This window comes from Corvus hawaiiensis, chromosome 26, assembly GCF_020740725.1.
Source record: "Corvus hawaiiensis isolate bCorHaw1 chromosome 26, bCorHaw1.pri.cur, whole genome shotgun sequence".
In the NCBI taxonomy this organism is placed as follows: domain Eukaryota; kingdom Metazoa; phylum Chordata; class Aves; order Passeriformes; family Corvidae; genus Corvus; species Corvus hawaiiensis.
In genome coordinates, this window is record NC_063238.1 from 43,167,606 (window position 1) to 43,189,542 (window position 21,937).

At 46.6% G+C, this 21,937-nt stretch overlaps 1 protein-coding gene across 14 annotated transcripts in view; it reads left to right on the forward strand.

The window, feature by feature from the left end:
- The first annotated feature begins 20,672 nt into the window (after nucleotides 1–20,672).
- The window catches only part of ADGRB1 (adhesion G protein-coupled receptor B1), a 281,572-nt gene continuing 280,307 nt past the window's right edge, over nucleotides 20,673–21,937 (forward strand). For 8 of the 14 annotated variants that reach the window (XM_048329204.1, XM_048329208.1, XM_048329205.1 and 5 more), the window contains exon 1: nucleotides 21,072–21,791. The gene's annotated coding sequence lies outside the window, so the exon portion shown is untranslated. Of the gene's footprint in view, nucleotides 20,690–21,071; nucleotides 21,792–21,937 lie in introns of those variants that run through there. The other 6 variants (XM_048329211.1, XM_048329212.1, XM_048329213.1 and 3 more) reach the window with 2 other exon arrangements.

Genomic DNA, 21,937 nt, shown 5'->3' on the forward strand with positions numbered 1-21,937 from the left:
TGATGGAGTTGTCCTCTCCTTTTTTTTCCATAAACTGCTTTGGAGAAAACGGTCCTGTTTGCAATCATTCATACATTTTCCTGTTTGGGGCAAAAAAATGAAAGAAAAAAACCCCAGACCCCTCAATTTTTATTATTAGAAGCTTTTTTTAAATGTTCCTATTCCCACAGCAGGAGCTGAAACCCAAACTTACTGACTTCCTGTTGGCCTGAAAACTCCTTGTGGTTATTACCACTTTGCACCAGATTCCTGCCACTGACCTTGATGGGAAAACTCCTTAACCCACTTACTGAATCCCCCAAGTCATCCTGAAGCCAGAGAGTAACAGTTAATAAAGAGCTTGGCCAGGTTTCATGGTGTTTTTAGCTGACCTGTATTTCGACTTGTTACAGGATTTGCCGCTTGAGAAAAACCCGGGGGTAGCACTCCCAGTGCTGAGCACACGGAGATGGGTCTGAGGATTGAGACTGAACTGTGGCCCTTCCCCTGATGTACACGTGTAAAAATTCACAGAATTCACAGGGTAAAGGGGGAAAGAAAGGGTAAAGACAGAGAAAAGTAGATGGGATGGGGAGGAAGGGAGGATTCAGCCTTCTCACCAATAATTGTACTGCATTTCTGAGTTCTCAGTTTGAGAAGGGGCTGAGTTATGCTGAATTATGTTGTCTTGCCAGTGTGGCACAGGGGACACTAAGCTCATTCACTTTAGGGAACAAATGACACACAGAATAACAGAATCACAGAATAGTTGAGGTTAGAAGTGACCTATGAAGGTCATCTGGTCCAACCCCCCTGCTGGAGCATGGTCACCTACAGCGAATAGTCCAGGATTATGTCAGATATCTTTTTAATAGCTCCAATGAGATTTCAGAAACACTCAGGGCAACTTATGCCTGTGCTCAGTCACCCTGAACACAAAAAAAAAGTGTTTCCTGGTGTTCAGAAGGAAATTCTCATGTTTCAGTTTATGCCGCCTTTTTCAGGTCCACTCAAAAGAGCCTCTTCTCAGTCTCCTTTCAGGTATTTACAGATATTAATAAAATCCTCCCAAGCCTGCTCTTCTCCAGGCTGAGCAGTCTCAGATCTCAGCCTTCTCTCATGGGAAAGATGCTCCAGTCCCTTCATCATCCTCATGGCCTTTGATGGGTTCTCTCCAGTGTTCATGTCTCTCTTTTACTGGGAAGCCTGGAATGGGACACAGTGTTCCAGGTGTGGTTCCTCAATGCTGGGTAGAGGGCACACATTCAGGGCATTGCAGAATCACAGAATGGTCTGGGTTGGAAGGCACCTTTAACATCCCCTCCTTCCAAACCCCCTGCCATGGCCAGGGACACCTTCCACTATCCCAGGTTGCTCCAAGCCATGTCCATCCTGGCTTTGGACACTTCCAAAGATAGGGCAGCCACAGCTTTTTCTGGGCAATCTGTGCCAGTGACTCACCACCCTCTGAGTAAAGAACTTATTCCCAATATCCCATCTAACCCTGCCCCCTGGCAGTGGGAAGGTATTCCCTCTCATCCTGTAATTCCATGGCATTGTCCAAAGTCCCTCTCCAGCTCCCTTGGAACACCTTTAGGCACTGGAAGGGGCTCTGCGGTCTGCCCAGAGCCTTCTCTTTCCTAGGTTGAACAGCCCCAACTCCCCCAGCCTTTCCTTATAGTATAATTTTTTAATTTCTTTAAACATTTCACCCAAGATGATATTTTCTGTGGGTGCCATAGTCAGCTCCTCATTCCTGGTGCAGCAATGAGAGCACCACCAGCTTTGCACTTGCAGTGACACAATTGCCACTGCTGCTACCTGGCATTTCCATGCTTCCAGGCTCAGCTGAAGTGACAGTGTTGGAAAGACGGTGTAAAAGAGAAAGAAGGAAGCTGACAGCTCTGTAAATACCTCATACAAATAGGATGGTGCTTGACATAATGCTGTTCCAAAATCAGTCACTTGGACTTGATCTGCAAGGCTTGCAAAAAGCTGCTTGTTGCCTGAATTTTGCTGGGAAAGGTGGTTTGATTTGGCTCCTCTGGGTTTAACATCCTGAGCGAAGCTGGGCAGATGCCATCAGTAAAAAAGAGCTTCAACTGAGAGGAAATAGAGCTGAAGAACACAGATTTGTCTGAGAGGATCTGGCTAAAGAATTTTCAACTGCAAATGCACATAAACAGGGATTGAAAAAAACCACTTTGTTGCACTGAACAGGAGAAGACCACCAGTGAAGCATGTCCCAGTGTTCTTCGTTTGTATATTTAAAAAAAAAGTATAATTTTGTTATTTCTCTAAAGGCTCTTTTTTGTCCATCCTTATTCTTTAAATGACACCAGTTAAGTATCCAGGGATTTGAGATCTTCCTTCTCAGCACCACTTCCTGCGCTGTGACAGAGTACAGGTCAGTTGTCCCATCATTGCACCACCTGAGCATGAAGGCTTATTTGACGAGAAAGTCAAATCAATCATCCTCTGGAACTTTCAGCCTTCCTCTGCCCACTGGGATGAGATACTCAGGGAAGAACTACAGGTCAGGTGAATCCTACACTAAAATGACACCATCACTTGAATTTGAGACCCCAGCTCTCTGCCCTACAATTGGTGCACACTCTGACCACTGATGCTCCCCAAAAATCAGGTGTTATCAATAAAGGAGGTGATGTCATCTCCCCGGTCTGTGCAGAAGAGCAGCCAGCTGAAGTTACTGCATAACACAAATGGTGGTGGAGGGTCATGGAATAATTTGGGTTGTAAAGACCTCTGAGATCATCAAGTCCGACATTCCCCTGGCACTGACAAGGCCACCACTAAACCATGTTCCCAGGTGCCACATCTACACATCTTTTAAACCCCTCCAGGGATGGTGACTCCATCACTTCCTTGAGCACCCTGACAACCCTTTGGGTGAAGAAATTTTTCCTAATATCCAATCTAAACCTCCCCTGGTGCAAATCGAGGCTGTTACCTCTCGTCCTATCAATTGTGAGGTGTTTTCACTACAAGAGTTGCTCTTTGCTGGATATGTTGTTCTTGCTCTGGTATAAACCAAGGTTTCTCCCACACCCTGAAGGGATGCTTCCCTCTAGAAAGACTGAAACTCGTCATCTGTTTTCTCAATCTTCCGTTCCCTAGACTGCAGAAATGTCTAAACCAGTTGTAGACAGCCAAGAAAGAGTTTCTAGTGATTAACATGAAGAGATACCTGGAACTGGACTTTTGAAATGGTTCAGGAAATCCTTTTAGTTGCTATTTTCCAAAGCAGCTCTTCAAGATTTCTGGCTCCAGGGAAACTTTGGGATCAGTCCAGGTATGGGTGATAGAGAGACCAGAATGAGCTGAGGATTATCGATATCAGAATAACAAAAAAATGATAAAAATATTTCAGTAAGAAACTCTCAGATCAGGTGCACTTCTAGTTAGGAGACAAGACAGCAGCAGACAGTCTTCTGGAATTACAGTAGGGTAATTTCCTACTCTTGAGTTCCTGGCACAGGTTTCCCAGAGAAGCTGTGGCTGCCCCATCACATCTTGAAAGTGTTCAAGGCCAGGTTAGATGGGGCTTTGGAGCAATCTGGGATAGTGGAAGGTGTCCCTGCCCATGACAGGGGGTTGAAACTGGATGGTCTTGAAGGTCCCTTCCAACCCAAATCAGTCTATTTTTCCATCATAAAGGGATGTTATATCGTTGATCTGGATCAATTTTTCTGGTCATGTAATGAGATAGGAAATAGATACCCAGGGAGCAGCAGGGGAAGCATTAAACCAAGGGTGGCTACCTGTGATATTCTTAAATAATGGAGGTAATTTCATAAATAATCAGTAAGGCAGAGCTGTCTCTGACCCCACAAGAGGACAAGGAGAGGGTCCTGGTTTTGCTCAGGGGGAGGATGGTGGTCTCCCTGGGCTTTGAGTAGCCCTGGATGGAAGAACCTGAATTTATCTGGATCTCCTGTGTCAGCAAGAAGCAATAGGCACCCTCTGCAAGACTCATCTCCCTCCAGGGTCTCTTCCAGAAGGCGGATGAGATCACCCCCTCATTTCTCAGAGTAGTAAGTGCTGATTAAAAATTCAACTCTTTTGTGGCCTCCGATCCTCTGCCTGTCAGTGTACAAACATGCCAGACCTCAGCAGGGCTAAGCAGCACTAAATCATCTGTGTGGGAGAAGGCTGCGAGGGAAAACCAAACCTTGTGGGGCAGAAGCACACGTGGGGAATGAGGGAAAAATAAAAATACTCCCTGTCTTGCTGACACCTTCACCATCTTGCAGAAACCACTTCTCCCTCAGGGCTTCAGCCTCCCCACCTGGGAAATACTGATGTCAATAATTCATTTGTATACCTTGCCATGCTAAGTAAGTGCTTCCAAACCCACGAAGCGAGCGGCTCTCACTTCATTGATGTCAGAAGCTGGGAACGGGAGGCAGGAAAAACACTGGGACCTTCAGGCAACTGTCTTCTTCATAGTTGGGGAGCGATTAAACTGCACATTTAATTGCTTTGATATATATTTGTTTTACATGAATGCAAGACCCAAGCTAATCTAATCGGCTTATTCACTAACAATGGACCCTAAACTGTACATAAATGACTGTTAAATTATTAGTTATCAGAGAGATCTGTAATTGGATTTGGAATGGGAAAGAAAATGAGGGCTTGGAGAGGCAGTTATTATTTTTTATTTTTGTATTTTTTTTTCATTTTTTTTTAAGCAGCCTTATTATCTATACAAGAGCCTTGCTCGGGAGACAAGTGTTCCCGTTGGAAAATCAATAACGGAGCTGCTGTGATAGCAGCAGAAACCTGTCAAGTTTCAATTAGTGCTTGGGAGAGGTTGATCCTCTTCCTTGCTCCTGTCACTTGCTAACACCAGGGAAGTTTTGGTGCTTATTTATTGTTTGGAGAAATCCAAACTCTCAGCAATAAGAATTTGGGGCAGCAATAGTTGCTATCGTGGTCTGCAGGCAATGCCATCATTTTTTTGTCCTTTTTTTTTCTTGGACTCCTGAAGATGCCTGAGACTATGAAAGATTTTAAAGTGTTTTGTGGGAAGTGCATCAGTAAGGAGATGAGGGCTGTAGTCTGCTGCTCTCACAATTTGACCTGGTTCCTTACTGCATCTCGACAGAAGACTGGATGATTTTTTGGATTCGTGCTGAGACTTTGAAATTAAAAATTTATACAGCACCTAAAGCATGGAGGAGTTGATACGAGATGGAAAGCTGGTTTCTACAGTCAAAACACAAAGTATCCTGAGATATTCCCTTGAGTCCACTGGTGAAACCCTCAGCTGATCCACCTTACAGCTCTTCTCTCTCCACAATTTTATACTCAGGCTGATTTTTGTGTCCCTCCCCAAAGATTTCTTCTCACAGGTCAACCTTTCAGGTGTGATCAGGTGCTTCTGGTCCTACTGTGCTATGGACAATGTCCCCAGTTGTCCCTTTGATCAACTCTGCTGGCTCACTTCGCAAAATTCATGGGCAGTCAGGGCAGCCCTCAGGAAGACATGGAAACCCTGCTCTCCTGTGCTTTACTCAGCAGAAAATGGGAGGATTTTGCACTTGTAACAGGAGCATACCTTTGTTTTAATCAGCAAAGTCACACCAGGTAGGAACAGATCCACTGCAGGAGTTGCTGCCTTTTCAGGTGTCTTGGCACTTTCAGGAAGAAATGAACCCAAAGCAGAATTGTGCAGAAACAAGAGACACTGTGTAAGGGGGGGACAGGATCTATGTCACCTACCTGGCATGGTGCTGACTACAGCCAGGGGCTGGGTCTCAGCTGGTTTGAGACCAACAGAGATGTCAGCTCTTCTTGATGGTGATTCAAGCCAGACCATCATGGTGGGTGGAACAGTCACGCTTCAGGAGAGGTCAACTTCTTCATCTCTTCTGAGCTTGGAGAAGAGAAGCATCTGGGGACAACTCCTTGTGACCTTTCAGTACTTAAAGTGGGCTTATGAAAAAGAGGAAGAGTGATACTTTACACAGGCAGATAGTGAACGGACAATGGGAAATGGTTTTAATCTAAAGGAGGAGAGTTTTAGATCATATGTTAGGAAGAAATTCTTTACTCAGAGGGTGGTGAGGCCCTGGCACAGGTTGCCCAGAGAAGCTGTGGCTGCCCCATCCCTGGAAGTGTCCAGGGCCAGGTTGGACAGGGCTTGGAGCAACCTAGGATAGTGGAAGGTGTTCCTGCCCATGACAGGGGATTGGAACTGGGTGATCCTTAGATCTCTTCCAACCCAAACCATACGCTGTCCAATGAGGGTTGCTGCTGAGGAGCTTCCAGGAGATGCTCAAAGTTCAGTAAAGAATTCCAGGGTTGGAAACTTGTTCAAAACTTTGTATCTGCATTTCTTTACACATAAGAAAAATCAAAGCTTCCTCTCCCTGTCATGTGTTACCACTTGGTGGATTGACATGAAAGTTCCCGATCCTCCAGTGCCCCTCACGAAACAGATGTCTGGGAGAAGGGAGTATCAATATCATTTCACAGGAATTTTATCAGTAGAGTTCTGACAAGATTAATTTCCTACTTCAGACAATGATTTGTCCATGAGGAGATTCTCGAATACCTAATTAACATAAATTATTAAAGAACACTGCGGGATTCACGGATACACGCTGGAGTAAGGCACACCCCTAAAGTTGCAGCGTGACTGAAAATTGCAGAGACGCACAATATTTTTAAAATGGCCATGAATTTATGAATGAATGAATGTTGTAGTTCACTAGAAGTTACTTTTCTCTGATTTTAGACAATTTCAGAGCAAATGGTTCCTTTATGCCATGCCAGTGACTTAAAACTTGGAATCATGACTAGGAGAAGGGGACTGCTATTTTGAAGTACAGGTTTGCACTTCCAGCTCCGCAGACACAGATTTGCTTATTTTGTGTCTTGCTCTAAGGCAGTCCAAAAACTTCCAGTTGAAATAATTTTGGTGGAAAAGGTAAATTCCAAACTGATAAAAACTCTGTGTGAATTTTTGACAGGGGGTTGATTATTTTTTCATCTGCAGAAAACCAAACAAAATCAAAATATTTCTTTCTTCTTCTTCTAAAAAAAATACTTCCTTTTATTTTTATTTCTCTTAATTTGAAATGATGTTTCACTTAGATATTTTTTCTGCTTTGCTAAAGAAACACATTATAAAGCTTGAAAGCAACAGGAAGAAATTCATTGTGGGTGGAAGACAACATTCCCTTAAACTCGAATGTGCCAGGCTTGTTTATCTGTTTGTTTGTTTTCCATTTTCAGTCAGTTGATTTTCTTTTGTTTTTCTTAGTTCCATTTAAGATCTGCCTCCAACTTATTCATTTATTTGCTTACCTTGAGGAATTGGCAGCAAAAATGGAAAACATGTTATTCCCACATCTTGGTTTAGGAAATAGCGTATCATGATCAGTGCCTTGAGGGGTCCAGAAATTGCTTTAGATCTCCAGATAACATTTTAATATAAATGAGAATAAGCAACAGACTAGAAATAACTATAGAGTAACAGACAGAAATAACTATAGAATAATAATAATAATAATAATAATAATAATAATAATAATGAGAAGTTTGTCCAGAGAGATTGTGGCTGCCCCATCCCTGGAACTGTTCAAGGCTAGGTTGGATGGGCTCTGAGAAACCTGGTCTCATGGAAGGAGCTCGATGTGAGGCACACAGCCTTCATGAGAATGAGGACATGACTTTTAGAATCACAGAATAGAATCATAGAATGGCCAGGGATGGAAGAAACCCTGAAGACCATCTCATTCCAAACCCCCTGCCATGGGCAGGGACACCTTCCACTATCCCAGGTTGCTCCAAGCCCTGTCCGACTTTGGACACTTCCAGGGACGGGGCAGCTACAGCTTCTCTGGACAACCTGTGTGTCTTGGTTTTGAAAGACAGGTGTCTGCTAAGGAAGGCAGAAGCCTCCCTTGAAGTGGCAGATATAACCCCTTTCCCTCTGAGTTATTATAATTTGGAAATCAAGGGCCTTTAGGCAAAGATGTGAGAAATAGGAATAACAGTTCTTTACTATACATATATATATATATATATATATATATAACCAGTCAAACAAACAACAATAACTATGGCAGTAACAGCAAACAATCACAAACCCAGCCCCAGCCTTCTCGGCTGTCAGGCCCTTTCCCCTCGGGTGCAGTTCCGCTCGCAGCCGGCAGGGGCGCTGGCGGCTCCCGGTGAGCAGGGCAGGTGCGATGGTTCCCCCGCGGCTGCAGGGGGCGCTCCGGAGCGAGCTCGGGGAGCACGCGGCACCGGTGCCCCGGGATCCCGGGAAGGGATGGGACAAAGGCTTCACAAACCCCTGGGCAGCCGATCCCAGTGTCCGGCCGGACCCTCGGGAACAGCAGGCTGGAGCGGCAGGCTGGAGTGGCAGGGACGAGCACAAATCCCGGGGGGCAGACGAGATGTATCTAGAAGGGGAACCCCCCCGTAGGCCCAGGCAGGCAGGGCGAGCACGGCTACAACACAGCGAAAAACTCGAAGCAGCAGCGGGGCAGGGCAGCCACAGCCCGGCCTCCAGCAGGGCAGGGAAAGCGGCTTTTGAGATCCCGGCGTTGTTTCCAGCAGAAAGAAAAACGGCCGAAAAAAAGGAACCAGCAGCTCCTTTCTCTGCAGCTTCTCTCTCTGGACGCTGAGAGCGAACTGAACCCACACCCAGGTGAAACAAAAGAGTGGCCAGGCCCTTTTGTCTTCTCTTAAGCACCCCGCGGTTTATCGTCTTAGTAACAGAATGGGGGAAAATTCCTTTAACAGAAAAAAAAAAAAAAACTAGATCTCTTAAAACCCCAACACTGTGCCATGGCCTCACCACCCTCACAGGGAAGAATTTCTTCCTAATAACTAATCTAAAACTACCCTTATTCAGCTTAAAGCCACTCTCCCTTGTCCTGTCACTCCAGACTCTTGTAAAAAAGTCTCTCACCACCTTTTTTGTCGGCTCCATCCAGGCACTGGAAGGCCACAATTAGGTAACTCCAAGCCTTCTCTTCTCCAGGCTGAGCAATCCCAATTCTCTCAGCCTTTCTTCACAGCAGAGCTGCTCCATCCCTCTGATCATCCTGGTGCTTCCTCTGGACTCTCTCCAACAGCTCCATGTCCTTCCTGTGCTGGGCCCCAGGGCTGGAGGCAGCTCTGCAGGTGGGGTCTCACATGAGTAGGGCAGAGGGGCAGAATTCCCTCCCTCACCTGCTGCCCACCCTGCTTTGGATTGGCTTTCGGGACTGCAAATGCACATTTAGAAAATACCTTTCCACTCTGGCTTTTGGGAAGAGGAATATTCACTACTGACTTTGTTGAAATCTCTGCTGCAAATATATCAGACCCGCTTAGGGCTGGAGTGTGGGGTTGGATTGGGACCAGGATACTTTGTTAGGCTGAACACGCTCCCTCTGGAATAGTGCCCACAGGGGGATGGCAGCACCTTCTGCAGCTTCATTTGTCTGTGCTGCCGTGCCTGACAAAAAACAGCATCTTAAGTGAAAAGCAGGCTCAATCCCAGCATCTCCCCCAAGTGAGGATAACCAGGGAGCTTAAGAGACGGAACAGTCTCTTTTTCCTCCTTCCCTGTGGGCAGGAGATGGAGCTGGCTTAGTCTATGTGTCTTTTTCTTTTTTTTTTCTTTCTATTTTTTGTCTTTTTTTGCACAAGCAGAGATGGTTAGACCCAAAAGACAGACTGGTACAAGTCCTAGTCCTTTTTACATCAGCTAATTATGCACTTGTCACCTTGTCCATAACATTTTTGGTACAGGGACATGCTCTGGAAGGATTCTTCCAACCATCCATCCATGTCCTGTGTGCTGCTGGATGGCCCAGCCAGGGTCTGTATCCAAACCAGCTTGTCACGAACTAGTTTGGCGTTTTCCCTGGGTTTTTTCTGCACTGGAGACATTTCCACTGGGCACCCAATACTCTCCATGTGTTTCACAGTTATATTTAGCTCAAAAGTATCTGACTCAACAAGTAAGAAAAATTGCTCTTCACAGATATGTGTTAATCTGATGAAGACAGGCACTGAAAACCGGTATAAAATCTATTATTCCAAATTCCTTTGGAAATTGCTAAAAAACCTAACCCAAACCAAAACTGTTTTTGTGGCCTAGTGTTGTGCTTAGAATTTCTGATGAGTTCAGGCTGATTTGAGTTGTCATCTGGTTTAGTGACCAGCCTTTCCTTTTAAATGTCAGTCCCAAGCAAGCAAATCCTAGAACCGTTTCTCCTTTCTGTGCTGGAATTCACATCCAAGCACCCTTTTAAATATGCTCTGGTGAACTTTTTCTTGGTAGATTTGTCTAAATCCCTGCCAATGGAGAGACATCCATCCTGGAAAATGGGGAAGGTGCATCCCCAGCTCCTACCAACCACCTGTGTAGGGCTTATATGTCAATATGAGCACATTTGACCAAAGGAAAGGTCATGCTTGTGTTCAAATGTGGGACCATTGCTACTACAAGGCCATTTGTTTGCACATTTTGGGTTGTATTTTTCTTCCAGTTGTGCATCACTATCGAGTTTGTATCTGTGAAATGTATCTGTGAAGACAAAGATATCTGAGAAACCCAGGAGATGAATCATGAATTGTTAAAATAACGATATAATCTATAAATTTCTGTCCTGTCTATGCCCTGCTTCAGCAGAACCTCAAGGAAGACAAAGCAGAAGAATGGTCTCTGCCCCAAAACCTTTCAATGTGCAATGTTTGACACCATTAACTGGCTTCAACACCATCACACATGTAAAAATATTACAATTGTGCTATTTGACTAAATATTTTAGTGACGTGAGGAAAGACATGGTGTCTTCCAAGTTTTCTGTGCAGCTTGAAGCAAACCAGCTTACTGAGCAAAAAGAAAGTGGATTCAGGGCAGGACTATGCAGCTGTATTGAGTAGCATGTTCTGAGTCTCTTCCCATTATTTCAAGCCATTCCTACACTCCTGTGGAGTTGCTGATTTTGTGAGTTTGAACATCCCTGGAGACCTTTATTGCCATTTCACCAAGCCTTTACAAACTCCTGCGCTTTTTCCAGCAGGGTTGCACTGGAGTCAGGGGTAAAGTCATAGAGTCTTAGAATTATCGAGGTTGGAAAAGACCTACAAGATCATCAAATCTCTAGGAGCTGAAGGAAAACCAGGGTGGTGCTTGCAACAAAACATCCAGACACAATTGTTCCCATGTCCCCACACACCAGTAGTGCAGAAAAACAGGGCCATGCCTGCCTTGTGTGAAAGATTTCTGTGTCCCTTGATATGGGACATTTTTCTCCCTCCCTGCTCCAAATAAACAAATTAAAATGAAGTCTCCTCTGCTTTCTCCTGTCTCCAGCACCAACGGATGCCTCAGCTTGGGCTTTAGCCACCTCTGCTGATCCCAGACTTACCCCAGTGGATCCAGTGCTCAGTAGTCCTGAGAGACTTGTGAGGTGAGGAGTGGAAAGACAAGGATTGAAATCAGCAATATTCTGATTGTAAAAATCTGCTTGTAAATTTGGGTTTTGATGTAAAAACACTATTATTAGAAAGAAAAAAAAAACAAACAAGGAAGCAAACATGGTTCATTATGTTCTAAATGAGCCTCTGGATAGAGCAGCTTTCTTCAAGGGAAATGTAGAAAGAAGATGTCATTTATGAAGACAGAAAGGACACAACAAACCAGCACAGGGGCTTTTAGGTTGTGTTGCCAAGACTGATCAAAGTGAGGCAGAATTAGGGATCTGGAATTGGCCCCGGGGTCATCTCTCCATTGCCACATTTCTGGACCATGATTGTTCTCTGTATTAATCTCCTCAGGTCCATGTTTTCCAAAGCAGATAAACAGCTTTTCCCTACATAAAAGCTACATTATTGGTTCTAATGTGCCTCTTGGATTGCCTTCCAGATTTTCCAGCAGCCTCCAAAGGCTGTGCCTAAACCGAAAATCCTCTCAAACCAGAGGGGGAAATGGTTTCTAGAGTTCGTGGTCTCCCTAGGTATGGTGGAAAATACCTTTGAGTGTAAATGGTCTTGCTTTCCATTAAAGTACATAATGACAATAATGAGTCTTTAGGTTTTATTCAAACTCCACCAATTTCTAGCATTAAAGTGGGCTATAAAACCTGAACTGAAAAAAAACAAGAACTAAAAGAAAAAGCAAACAGAAGAGAAAACCCATATGAGAGTCGCACTGGTTGCATATTTTGAGGTTAACATGACATGACTGTGTCTCTTAAGCTCGTTTAAACATTTAATTTTGTTCTCTTGTTCCATGCCTGAGTACATGTGGATTTCACAGAGGTTTAACAGGACAGAAGAAAGTTACCCATAATTGAAACAGGTTTTATGCACAAGTCATGATGTTGTGTTCAACACTTAGAGGTTGTTTAGACACTTTAGACGTGTTCTTTCTGTCTAAAGTGACTTATTTTCAGATTAAGGGAAGCAGCTGTGAGAAGAGACAGAAGAGTTCCTTAGAAGAGCACCACCAACAAATGGTTTGCTGAAATCTGTTCAGAGTGATTAATCTTAAAACTTTAGATTTAATAATGCAAAGTACAGAAGGACTCATCCAGCATAAAATAATAGAACGGTTGGGATTGGAAGGAACCTTAGAGAGCATCCAGTTCCAACCCTCTGCCAAGGGCAGGGACCCCTTCCATTAGACCAGGTTGCTCAGAGACCCATCCAACCTGGCCTTGAACATCTCCTGGGATGGGGAGTCCAAGACCTCTGTGGGCAACCTGTTTTGGTGTCTCATGAACCTTATAGTAAAGAATTTACTCTTAATATCTATTCTAAATAAAATGTACCTTGTTTCCATTTAGGACCATCTCCCCTTGTCCTGTCACTCCATCCCCTTGTTCAAAGTTCCTCTCCAACTCTCTTGGAACCCCTTTAGGAACTGGAAGGGGCTCTTAGGTCTCCCTGGAGCCTTCTCTTCTCCAGAATGAGCAGCCCCAACTCTCCCAGACTGTGTCCAGAGCAGAGGTACCCCAGCCCTGTGATCAGTTTAGTGGCCTCCTCTGGACTTGTCCCAATGCATTGATCTCCTTCCTGTGCTGGGAACCCCAGAGCTGGATGCAGAACTCAAGGTGGGATCTCACCAGAGCAGAGTAGAAGTGGAGAATCCCCTCCCTGCCCTCCTGGTTGTGCTGCTTTAGATGCAGCCCAGGATCCAGGTCATGGCTTTTAAAACCATCCCTGCACCTGCAGAACTTTTGAGCTTTGCTGGAAGCCTTTGCAGAGCCTTTCTGAACACGTGCAGCAGGGAAGGATGAGTCGTGTGCTGGTACCACCTGGCTCCAGAGCCAGGCTCATCCCAGCTGCTCTCGGTGATCTATGGCAGGAGGCAGAGATAAGTTACCTGATAAATGACTCCTCCATTATCATAAACAGACGTGTCCCAGCATAGATTATAGTTACATCTGAGGGAAAATAAAACAAACACAAATGTTACAAGGCTGAGACTGGGTGAATGGTTTATTTAATCCTAATAGGTTTTTATTTCCTTATTCAGTATTAATCCCACCTTCCACTGAGGGGTTTCCAATTTCAACAGGCTATACATTAAGGGATCAAACTTGTTTTACATATGCTTATGTCAAATGATTTACACAGTTACAGGATCAACCTTTGATTTCAGGATGCTCAGGTCAAATACAGAGATTGGAAACTACAGATTTCCACTCATGTGAGCAGGAAAGAAACAGACCCTCAAAGGTGCTGAGCCCTCTCCAACTCCGTTGGTTTCTGGGGGAGCCTGGAAGTACTTGGCCTCACAAGAAATAGATTTGGGAGGTGATTTGAAATGTTTAAGTCTGAAAAATGAGGTTAGAAACCACCAATTTGTGAACTTTAGGAGATTTTTTTTGTGCTTATTTCTTCTGACATCTGTGAAAAGCTGACTTGGATACTTGTATGTAAAGAAACCAGCTGGGTTTTGGGAACATGGGGACAAGAAAGTGACTGTGGTGGGTTGACCCTGGCTGGATGTCAGGTGCCCTCCAAAACTGCTCTGTTAGTCCCCTCGGCTGGACAGGGGAGAAAGAAAAAATAATGAAAGGCTCCTGGGTTGAGGAAAGGACAGGGAGAGATCAGTCACCAGTTACCCTCAAGGGCCAAACAGTCTGGACTTGGGGAAATTAATTTATTTTAATGCAAATGAAATCAGGAAGGGTAATGAGAAATACAAATAAACTTGCAACAGTAAGTTGCGTATTCACTCAATATGATACTTTGGGCTAGAAGTGTCAATTCATTGAAATCAGACTTCAGTGTGTGGAAAAGAGGTGTTTTAATATAAGGAGAAAAGGAGGTGAATAAAAATCCCAAACGTTGCTACTTGAAAATTATTTTGAATTTTTGAAGTTAACCTCGTGATATTAAAGCAATAACAAAGTGGAAATTTAAGTTGAAATCAAAGTAACATCTTTTGTCTGGCCTGAATTAAATTCACATTCCCATACTCAGCTGCTGGTTTGTGAAAGTGAACCCAGAATTTTGAGCTTATTTCGGGCTTTTGTGACGGTCGCTTGAGAGATCTTCAACGTTTTTTCCAGTGTGGAAAATTGTTTTCTTGTTCAACTCCTCAGGTATCATCCCTGTGAAAGGGGATAGACAATCCTGTAGAGCACAGAGGGATTTTGCATTTCAAGCTCTGTCTGCCGGTGCTCAGGCAAGGAGGCTTTTCTTGCTTTCTCCATTGATTTAGGAGTTCTCATTCTGAGTGCATTGTAACTACAAGGAAATGAAATTCTCTCGCTTTCTGCTAAAATAAGAAGATTTACTTGTGGAAACAACTCTGTAAATACCACGTACTGCCATCTATGGCTCTGCTTGGGAAGCACATTGAGAGCCCTGCAAAGGAATCTGCTTTTCCACCATCAAAGAAACCTTTCGTGCTAACCAGAGTTTTAAACGAGTGGCTCGCAGCTTCCAGCAGCTGGTGTGGGAAAACAAATTCCCAGGGGAAGGGGAATCTCAATCCATCCCTCTCCTGCCGGTTTGGTGCCAGGGTCAGCAATAGATGCCAAGAGCTTGGAGGGGGGTTGCAGGTCAGCAGGAAAGCACCTGGAGAGCAGCACGAAGGAATTCCAGGCACTCTGCACAGGAGATTGGCTTCATCATGGATCCAGCTTAAATTCCTCTATCCTAACACCTGAGCACAGGCAATAAACCAGAGGATTAGGGATGTATGTTCTCCTGCAAGACTGTGACCTTGTTGGCATGGTGGAGATGTGGTGGGATGGCTCCTTTGACTGGATTGGGATGACTCCTGTGACTGGGGGGAGGGAATGGAAGGATACAGGAAGAACAGGAATAGGAATTCTCTTCAGGAAGAATAGGCATAGGAGGTGAGGAGGGGCTGTGTCCCTGTGTGTTGAGGAGCAGATGGAACACACAGAGCTTTGCCTGAGGGTGGAAAAGGAGCTGAGGGAGAATTTATGGGTCAGGATTAAGGGAGGGCAGGGACAGGTGACATTAGAGTGGGGTCTGCTACAGGCTGCCCAGCCAGGAGGACCTGGGGGACTTGGAGCAACCTGGTCAAGTGGGAGGTGTCCCTGTCCATGGCAGGGGGTGGAACTGGATTATCTTGAAGGTCTCTTCCACAGAAACCATTCTGTGACTGAAAACAAGCTGTAATTATTATTGCCGTTGTTATATTTAGAAGGTGTTCAGCACTTTCCCTCTTGAAGAAAGTTTCTAAACAAGGATAAGGAGGAGATGAGCACTTGTTGCTAGAGAAATTCTCTTTATTGTGACCATTTGGGAAGCTCCAGTTTTGTCCTCCTGGCAATAACATCAAAGTGCACTTTGCTTTTGCCCTCACTCGGTTCTCAGCCTCTGGTTCCTGGATCTTCACTAGCTTTTGGGCTTTCCACAGGAGGGAGCGTCCCTCTCCCTCCATATCTGGCCCAAACTGATGTGTAAAGCTCCTGAGATCCCCACAAGATTCTGTGTGTCAGGGGAATGGACACAGGGAGGAGTTGTGGGGAAGAGGAAGAGGACGCTGAAGCCACAGTGGATACAGGTGATCCTTGTGGAGTGGGAAAGAAGAAGGAATTCATTAATGTCTCCTTCCCACCCCTTCCTTTCCTTGGCAGGGAGAGGAGAAAGAGGAAATTTCAGGATCAGTTCAAGGCTCTGGAAAAAGAGAGGAGCTGTGAACATCTGGGCTTGGGGCTCCATCACTCCTGCGTGCTGCCAGAGCCAGCATCAAAAATGCTTTCAGAGGGGGGTTCCATCCTCTCCTCTGATGATCCAAGAGCTTTGGGACTCTGGGAATAGCTTGGCTTCCTCACCAAAGCTGCAGTCATTCATCCAAGCTCCCTCCACCATCACTGGCCATGACCATACCTGTGCTGGTGCTTGTTCCCCTCACTAACACCCTTTTGTTTGGGCATCCCTGTCCCTGGTGTGCAAAGCAGGCTGGTCAGGGGAGAGAGCTGGAGTTAGGATTTTCCATGCTTGGGAAAGCTGGAACTTCTGCCTTGCCTCACTTTATAAGTCTATAAAATGGGCTTGATGCTAAATTCCTGTTTTTGGAGAATTCTCTCAGCACACTGTCCAAATATGGAGGAGTTTGAGCAAAGACACTCCTTGAACACAGACAATTCCTACACTTAATAAATCCAGCCCATTGGAGGAGGAACAGGATTTTTCTCCTTGCCCTTAGGAGAGGCTGGGATTGCTGGGTTTGACCTGTGATACATGAGCATTAACACTCCTGAGCAGCCACTGCCAGCAGAAACCACAGCAATGAAAAGTCATTAAAAATATATAAAAATTGACAACAACAACAAAAGCGAGGTGGAAAGCACAGCAGTCATGTGAGAGGCAGGCATGGGAAAATCCCTTTCAAGTCCTGGGTAAAGCTGAGTTATCCCGTGTCCCCCTTCAGCAGGAGGATTGTGGCTGGCTGGAAATTTGAGATGTTCAAGGAGATTTTTAACCAGGCACAATGGAAAGCGTTATAGATGTAAACACAGTGGTATCTGTTGCTGGAGGGGAAGTAAACTGATCGCTTACAAGCTGTCCTGCTTTGCAGTTATCCTCTTCAAACAGATCTCCTGGGAATCCCAGACATTCCCTTTTTTTTGTTTTCCTTGCCATCCTCATCTACACCTACGATATCTGGGGCTACCACTGGCAGGAGGAGACTCCTCTGACAAACTGAACTCAGTTTCTCTGCATTGCAATTACGTTTCCAGCAGATTTTGGGGGCAAATCTATTATTCCTGTGGCACCACCAGCCTGCCTTTGCAGTGTGGGAGGTGGGAGGACAGAGTTAACAAACCTAAGCCAGCTCTGAGCAGCTACCAGCCCAAACAGCCTTTTTCCGCCTGTATTCCGAGCTTCGAAAGAAGGTGGAAAAATTGGGCAGATAGAAAATGTTTTTCTCTCTCTTTCATGTCTTCCTCATGTACTTTGTAGTCTGAGACCATCTTAGGCTCCTGAAGTGTGCAGCTTAATCCTTCTCCCAAAATCTCTCTGCATATTCCCAGGGGTGCTGCATTTAACCATGGATATTCCTGTTCCCTTTTTTTTGCTCTGGACCAGTTTTGCCTCTGACAACAAGAGGCATTTTCTGTGCAATAAACACATTCTAAATTCAAAGTGTGTATAAAGGTTTGTTTATCTCTCTTGAGTTTGCCGTTTTCCTTTGACAGGGGGAAGCAGAGAACTAGAGCTGGATCCAGCTCAAGCCTTTCCATCTCCAAAACCCAGACAGAAAACAGATCATGGACAGAGGCAACAGAGCAGAGAAGAGAAAGATACTCCTCTCTTGTGTTTTGGGATGGCAAAGTCAGTGTTTGTCACAAAACCCACCCAGCACCTCCCCAGGAAGAGTTAAGGATGGGTTGGCGTTGTTAAGCACCACCACGGTGGTGTGGGGATGGTGTGTCCCAGAAGCTGCTGGGCCTTGTGACCTCTGTTCTTGCTGTTCTTGTCTGCTTCTTTTCCTCTGGGGATGACACTGGGAGGTCCTGATGGTGCCCATATCAGCCCTGAGTAACTTCAGGAGTCCTCAGGCCATATTGTGTCGGGACAAAAGTTGCCTGTTTGGGCTGAGCTGATGCCTTTTGGTTATTTCTGCACAGTTTCAAGCAAAACAGGGCAAGGATCTCTGTTTTGGGGCTTTCTGTGTCATAAATAAATGGTGCTGACCTAGAACTGGGCAGTGTGGTCCCTGCAAGGTCCCTACATCGGAAGCAGAGGGGACAACCACTAATGCAAAGGTGTCTTTCAATCTGTTATGTTACCAGGGTAGACCAATGTAGATTCTCCCCACAGATCTCACATTTGGATTGTGTTGGCAGCATGGAAGGAAAGGTCTACGTCTCCCCAAACTCAGATTTCTGGGAGTTCTGGTATTTTGAGAGCATCCCTTGCTCTGCAAATGGCTTTCTTTGCCCTCAGAACTATCCTGTGGCAGGGAATTTCACTGATCCATTTTAGGATAAAGTTATTATGCCTTCATCACTTCACAAATGAAGAGAGCAGGTGAGTTATCGCACTTGGTTACCTCAGCCAGTTGCAGACCCCAAATCTTCACGTCCTGTTTGCTGTCACAGCTCACCCTCAGTTCTCCCTGGAGGGCACACAGTGAGAAATGGGGACATCAGGCCTCTCTTCTCTATGATTTTGAGGTGTGAGCCATGTTTACCCTCTTGTTAAAAGGGAGTCTAGGGATTCACGAATCTCTCTACTTAGGACTGGAAAGAAATGGTCTGCAGTGACATTTGTCAGCATCTTTGGACAATGCTCTGTGGCCCAGCGTGGGATTCTTAGGGTTGTCCTGTGCAGGGCCACAAGCTGGGCTTTATGATCCTTCTGGGTTCTTTCCAACTCAGGATATTCTGTCATTCTCTGCTTTATGGATCCCAATTCCCCATTCCCACAAAGATGAGTTTTCCATCAGCCCCCATTGCAGCAGCTGGCAATGGGTTTGGTTTGATCAGTGCCACTCTCTGGTGCTTTGTCCTTCTGCTTGGGTTTCTTTGCCCTACAACACAGGAGAGAGGCCAGCTACCCTTGCTCTGCCTGACCTCCCCAAACACAGGACAGGGGAAGAGAGTGCCCTTCTCTTTCCCCATCACCCCAAAAGCAAGGCAGAGCTTCTCCAGGAGGTCACAGGGGCAGGGTTAGGGTAGGGTTAGGGTTAGGATTAGGGTTAGGATTAGGGTGAGGGTTAGGATTGGTCTCCTTTTGCCAAGCACCCCCTGGTTCCCTCCAAAGCTTCCCACTCTCCTGCTGGCACCTGTGTGTGTTGGAGAGGGAGAAACTGCAGAAACAGAGAAGAAATCCCTGGGCAACTCGGAGGAGCGGGGAAGCCTTCTTGAAGGAAAACAAACTCCCGAAAGGCTGGAGAGGGAAAGGGAGAGATTTCCATTCGGAGCATGCACTCTGCTAATCCAGCATAGCCGCCTGTCGGCTAAAAACCTGTATTTCAGGCCCCAGCTGCCCCTTTGCTCCAGTCCCTGCTTAACTGGAGATGTCACAGATGCCTTTGGCCAGCGATGCTGCAGTGCTGGCTGGGGATGAGAGGCTGCTTTGCTGCGTTCCTCCACAGCCAGGGCTTGCAGCTCAGCTCGTCTAAATGAAGAATTTTCTTATTTTTTCTCCTTCCCCCAAGAGTTTTTTAGGGATGCAGGAGGTTTGAAGGTGTGGAAATAGGGGCTAAGGGGCTGGATGAAGTGAAAGGAAGGGAGGGAGAAAAGGGGAAGAAGGCCAAGGGGAGGGGGTGGAGATGCACTGAGGGGAGAAAAGGGATGCTCCTCACCCTCCCTGAGGCAGAGGGACAGAGGGTGGTGGCAGATGGGATCTTTACTTCTGCCCCTTGGGCAGGTCTGTGCCCCTTCCCTGTTGGGGGAGCAGCAGCCCCGAGCAGGGAGGGAGGTGATTTTGTCAGGGAAAGAGGGTGGGTTTCCCCCTTTTGGAGTAGGAAGGGTTAAAAACAAGGGGCAGGTCCCGAAGTCTGACAGGATGCTGAAATCCCCCAGCTCTCCACACACCTCCAGCCTTATCCCTCTCCCTTCCATCCCCTTCCCTCCTTCCGCCCCCCTCCTCCCCCCTTTTCCCCCTCCTTTTTCTCTGCTCGGCAGGCTTCTCATTACTGGAGCACCTTCCTCAGGCTGCAAACCTGCAGGCAGCACCTTTACCCCAAAGCTGCCGGGATGTAGCACGTACCTTTCACCCCAGCCCATCTCCTCCTCCTCCACCTGCTCAAACTTTCCCTCCTCCCCCGCCAGCCTCCTGCTACCCTGGGGTGTTGCCTGGATGTGAGACCCCACTTCCCCCCCCACATTTTGGGTTAATGGAGCAAGGAGTTGAGGAGGATGCTAGGAAAGAGGTAAAATTACAATAATTAGGAAGGGGTTAATGGCTGTCGCCGTCTTCTGCCTGGGCAAACCGTGTGCCCTGGTGCAAAGGCACGGCCAAGCCGGGGTGCTGGGGGAGGTCCCCCCCATCCCCGCCCTCCCTCCCCGCAGCTGAGGGGCTGGGGAGCTACTGGCCCGCTGGTCCCCGCCGCCCTGTCCAGTGTCCCGTCCCCCTTCCCAGGCTGTCAGCTCCGGAGGAGGCTCCGGGGGGGCGATGAGAGAGCCCCAGCACCCCCCTCTCCCTCCCGGTACCCAGGCAGCGGCACCAGCGTCTCTGCGCATCCCTCTGCGGGCGAGCGGCACCTCTCCGTGCTGAGCCTCCGCAGGTTTTTGGGGAGCGGGGGGTGGGGGGGAAGCAGAAGCCTCGCCATCCTCACCACCACCATCCCGGCTCCCTCTTCCTCCTGGCTCCCCGCTTAGGGCTAAGCCGTCCCGGGGAGGCTGCGCTGCTGAGCCGCCAGCGCGCTCCGGCTGCCGCTGGCTCCTCTGTTCCATCCATCCATCCATCCATCCATCCATCCATCCATCCATCCATCCATCCATCCTCTCCTCCAGGAGGCCAGGGGAGCATGCCCGATGCGATACCGTGTCAGTTCGGGTCCTTGCCTATAGCTGCCTGTTTTACAAAGCTCCGATCCGTGCGTGTGCGTGTGTATGTGTGTGTGCATTTCATCCCTCCCTCCTATCCCTCCCTCCCTCCCTCTCTCTCTCTCTCTCTCTCTCTCACTCTAATGTGTGATCTGGAAAGCTTATAAAAGCCTGATGTAATCCTTAATGCAGCCCCTGGCTACAAAGACTGGATCTAGTTTCAGAGAGAGAGATTCAGAAGCAGAATTAAAAAAAAAAAAAAAAAAAGGAAAAAAAAAAGTGTGGGGGGAGAAGAGAGAGAAAGAAGGAAAAGCAGACAAGTGGATTTTAAACAAACATATCTTTCTGAAGAAGACCCTTCTCACTCCTCGCTGCTGGGAAAGCTACTCTGAACCCTGCTGTATATTTTTTTTTTCCGAAGGAGAAGACTTGATTGTCTGCTTGGATCTAATGATTTACTGGCTTTTAACTGCGTTTTTCCCCTCTCCTAAGGATTCCTCAAAAAACGGCTTAATTATTTTCAGCTTTTCTCTTCCACCTGCCTGTCTGCAGAGACACCAAAGGTTCTCCCTTCCTCTCCCTCCCCACCCCCATTTCTTTTAGGATTTTTTTTTTCCCTTTTCCATTTAATACATACATATATATATATATAAATGTGTATGTATATATATATGTAGAGGCAAGAGTGGAGGAAGCGGAGGGGGAGAGAAGCTCTGCCATCCTTTTGGACTTCACGCGCTGCCCAATGTTGGGCTGGTTATCCCTGGATATGTTGCTGGTTTCCATTTGGAATTTGACAAAGGGAAGAAGGAGGATATAAAACCTGGGGAGCTCAGCAAGGTAAGGGGCTCCCGGCCACCCTTCCTTCTTCCACGGAGGGGAGGGAAAGGGGGAACGCGACTTCTCCGGCTGCGCTTTGCCTGGAGCGCAGGGGGTTCTTCTCCATCCCCAGAGGAGACGGGGATATGGGGGCAGCGGTGGGCGCC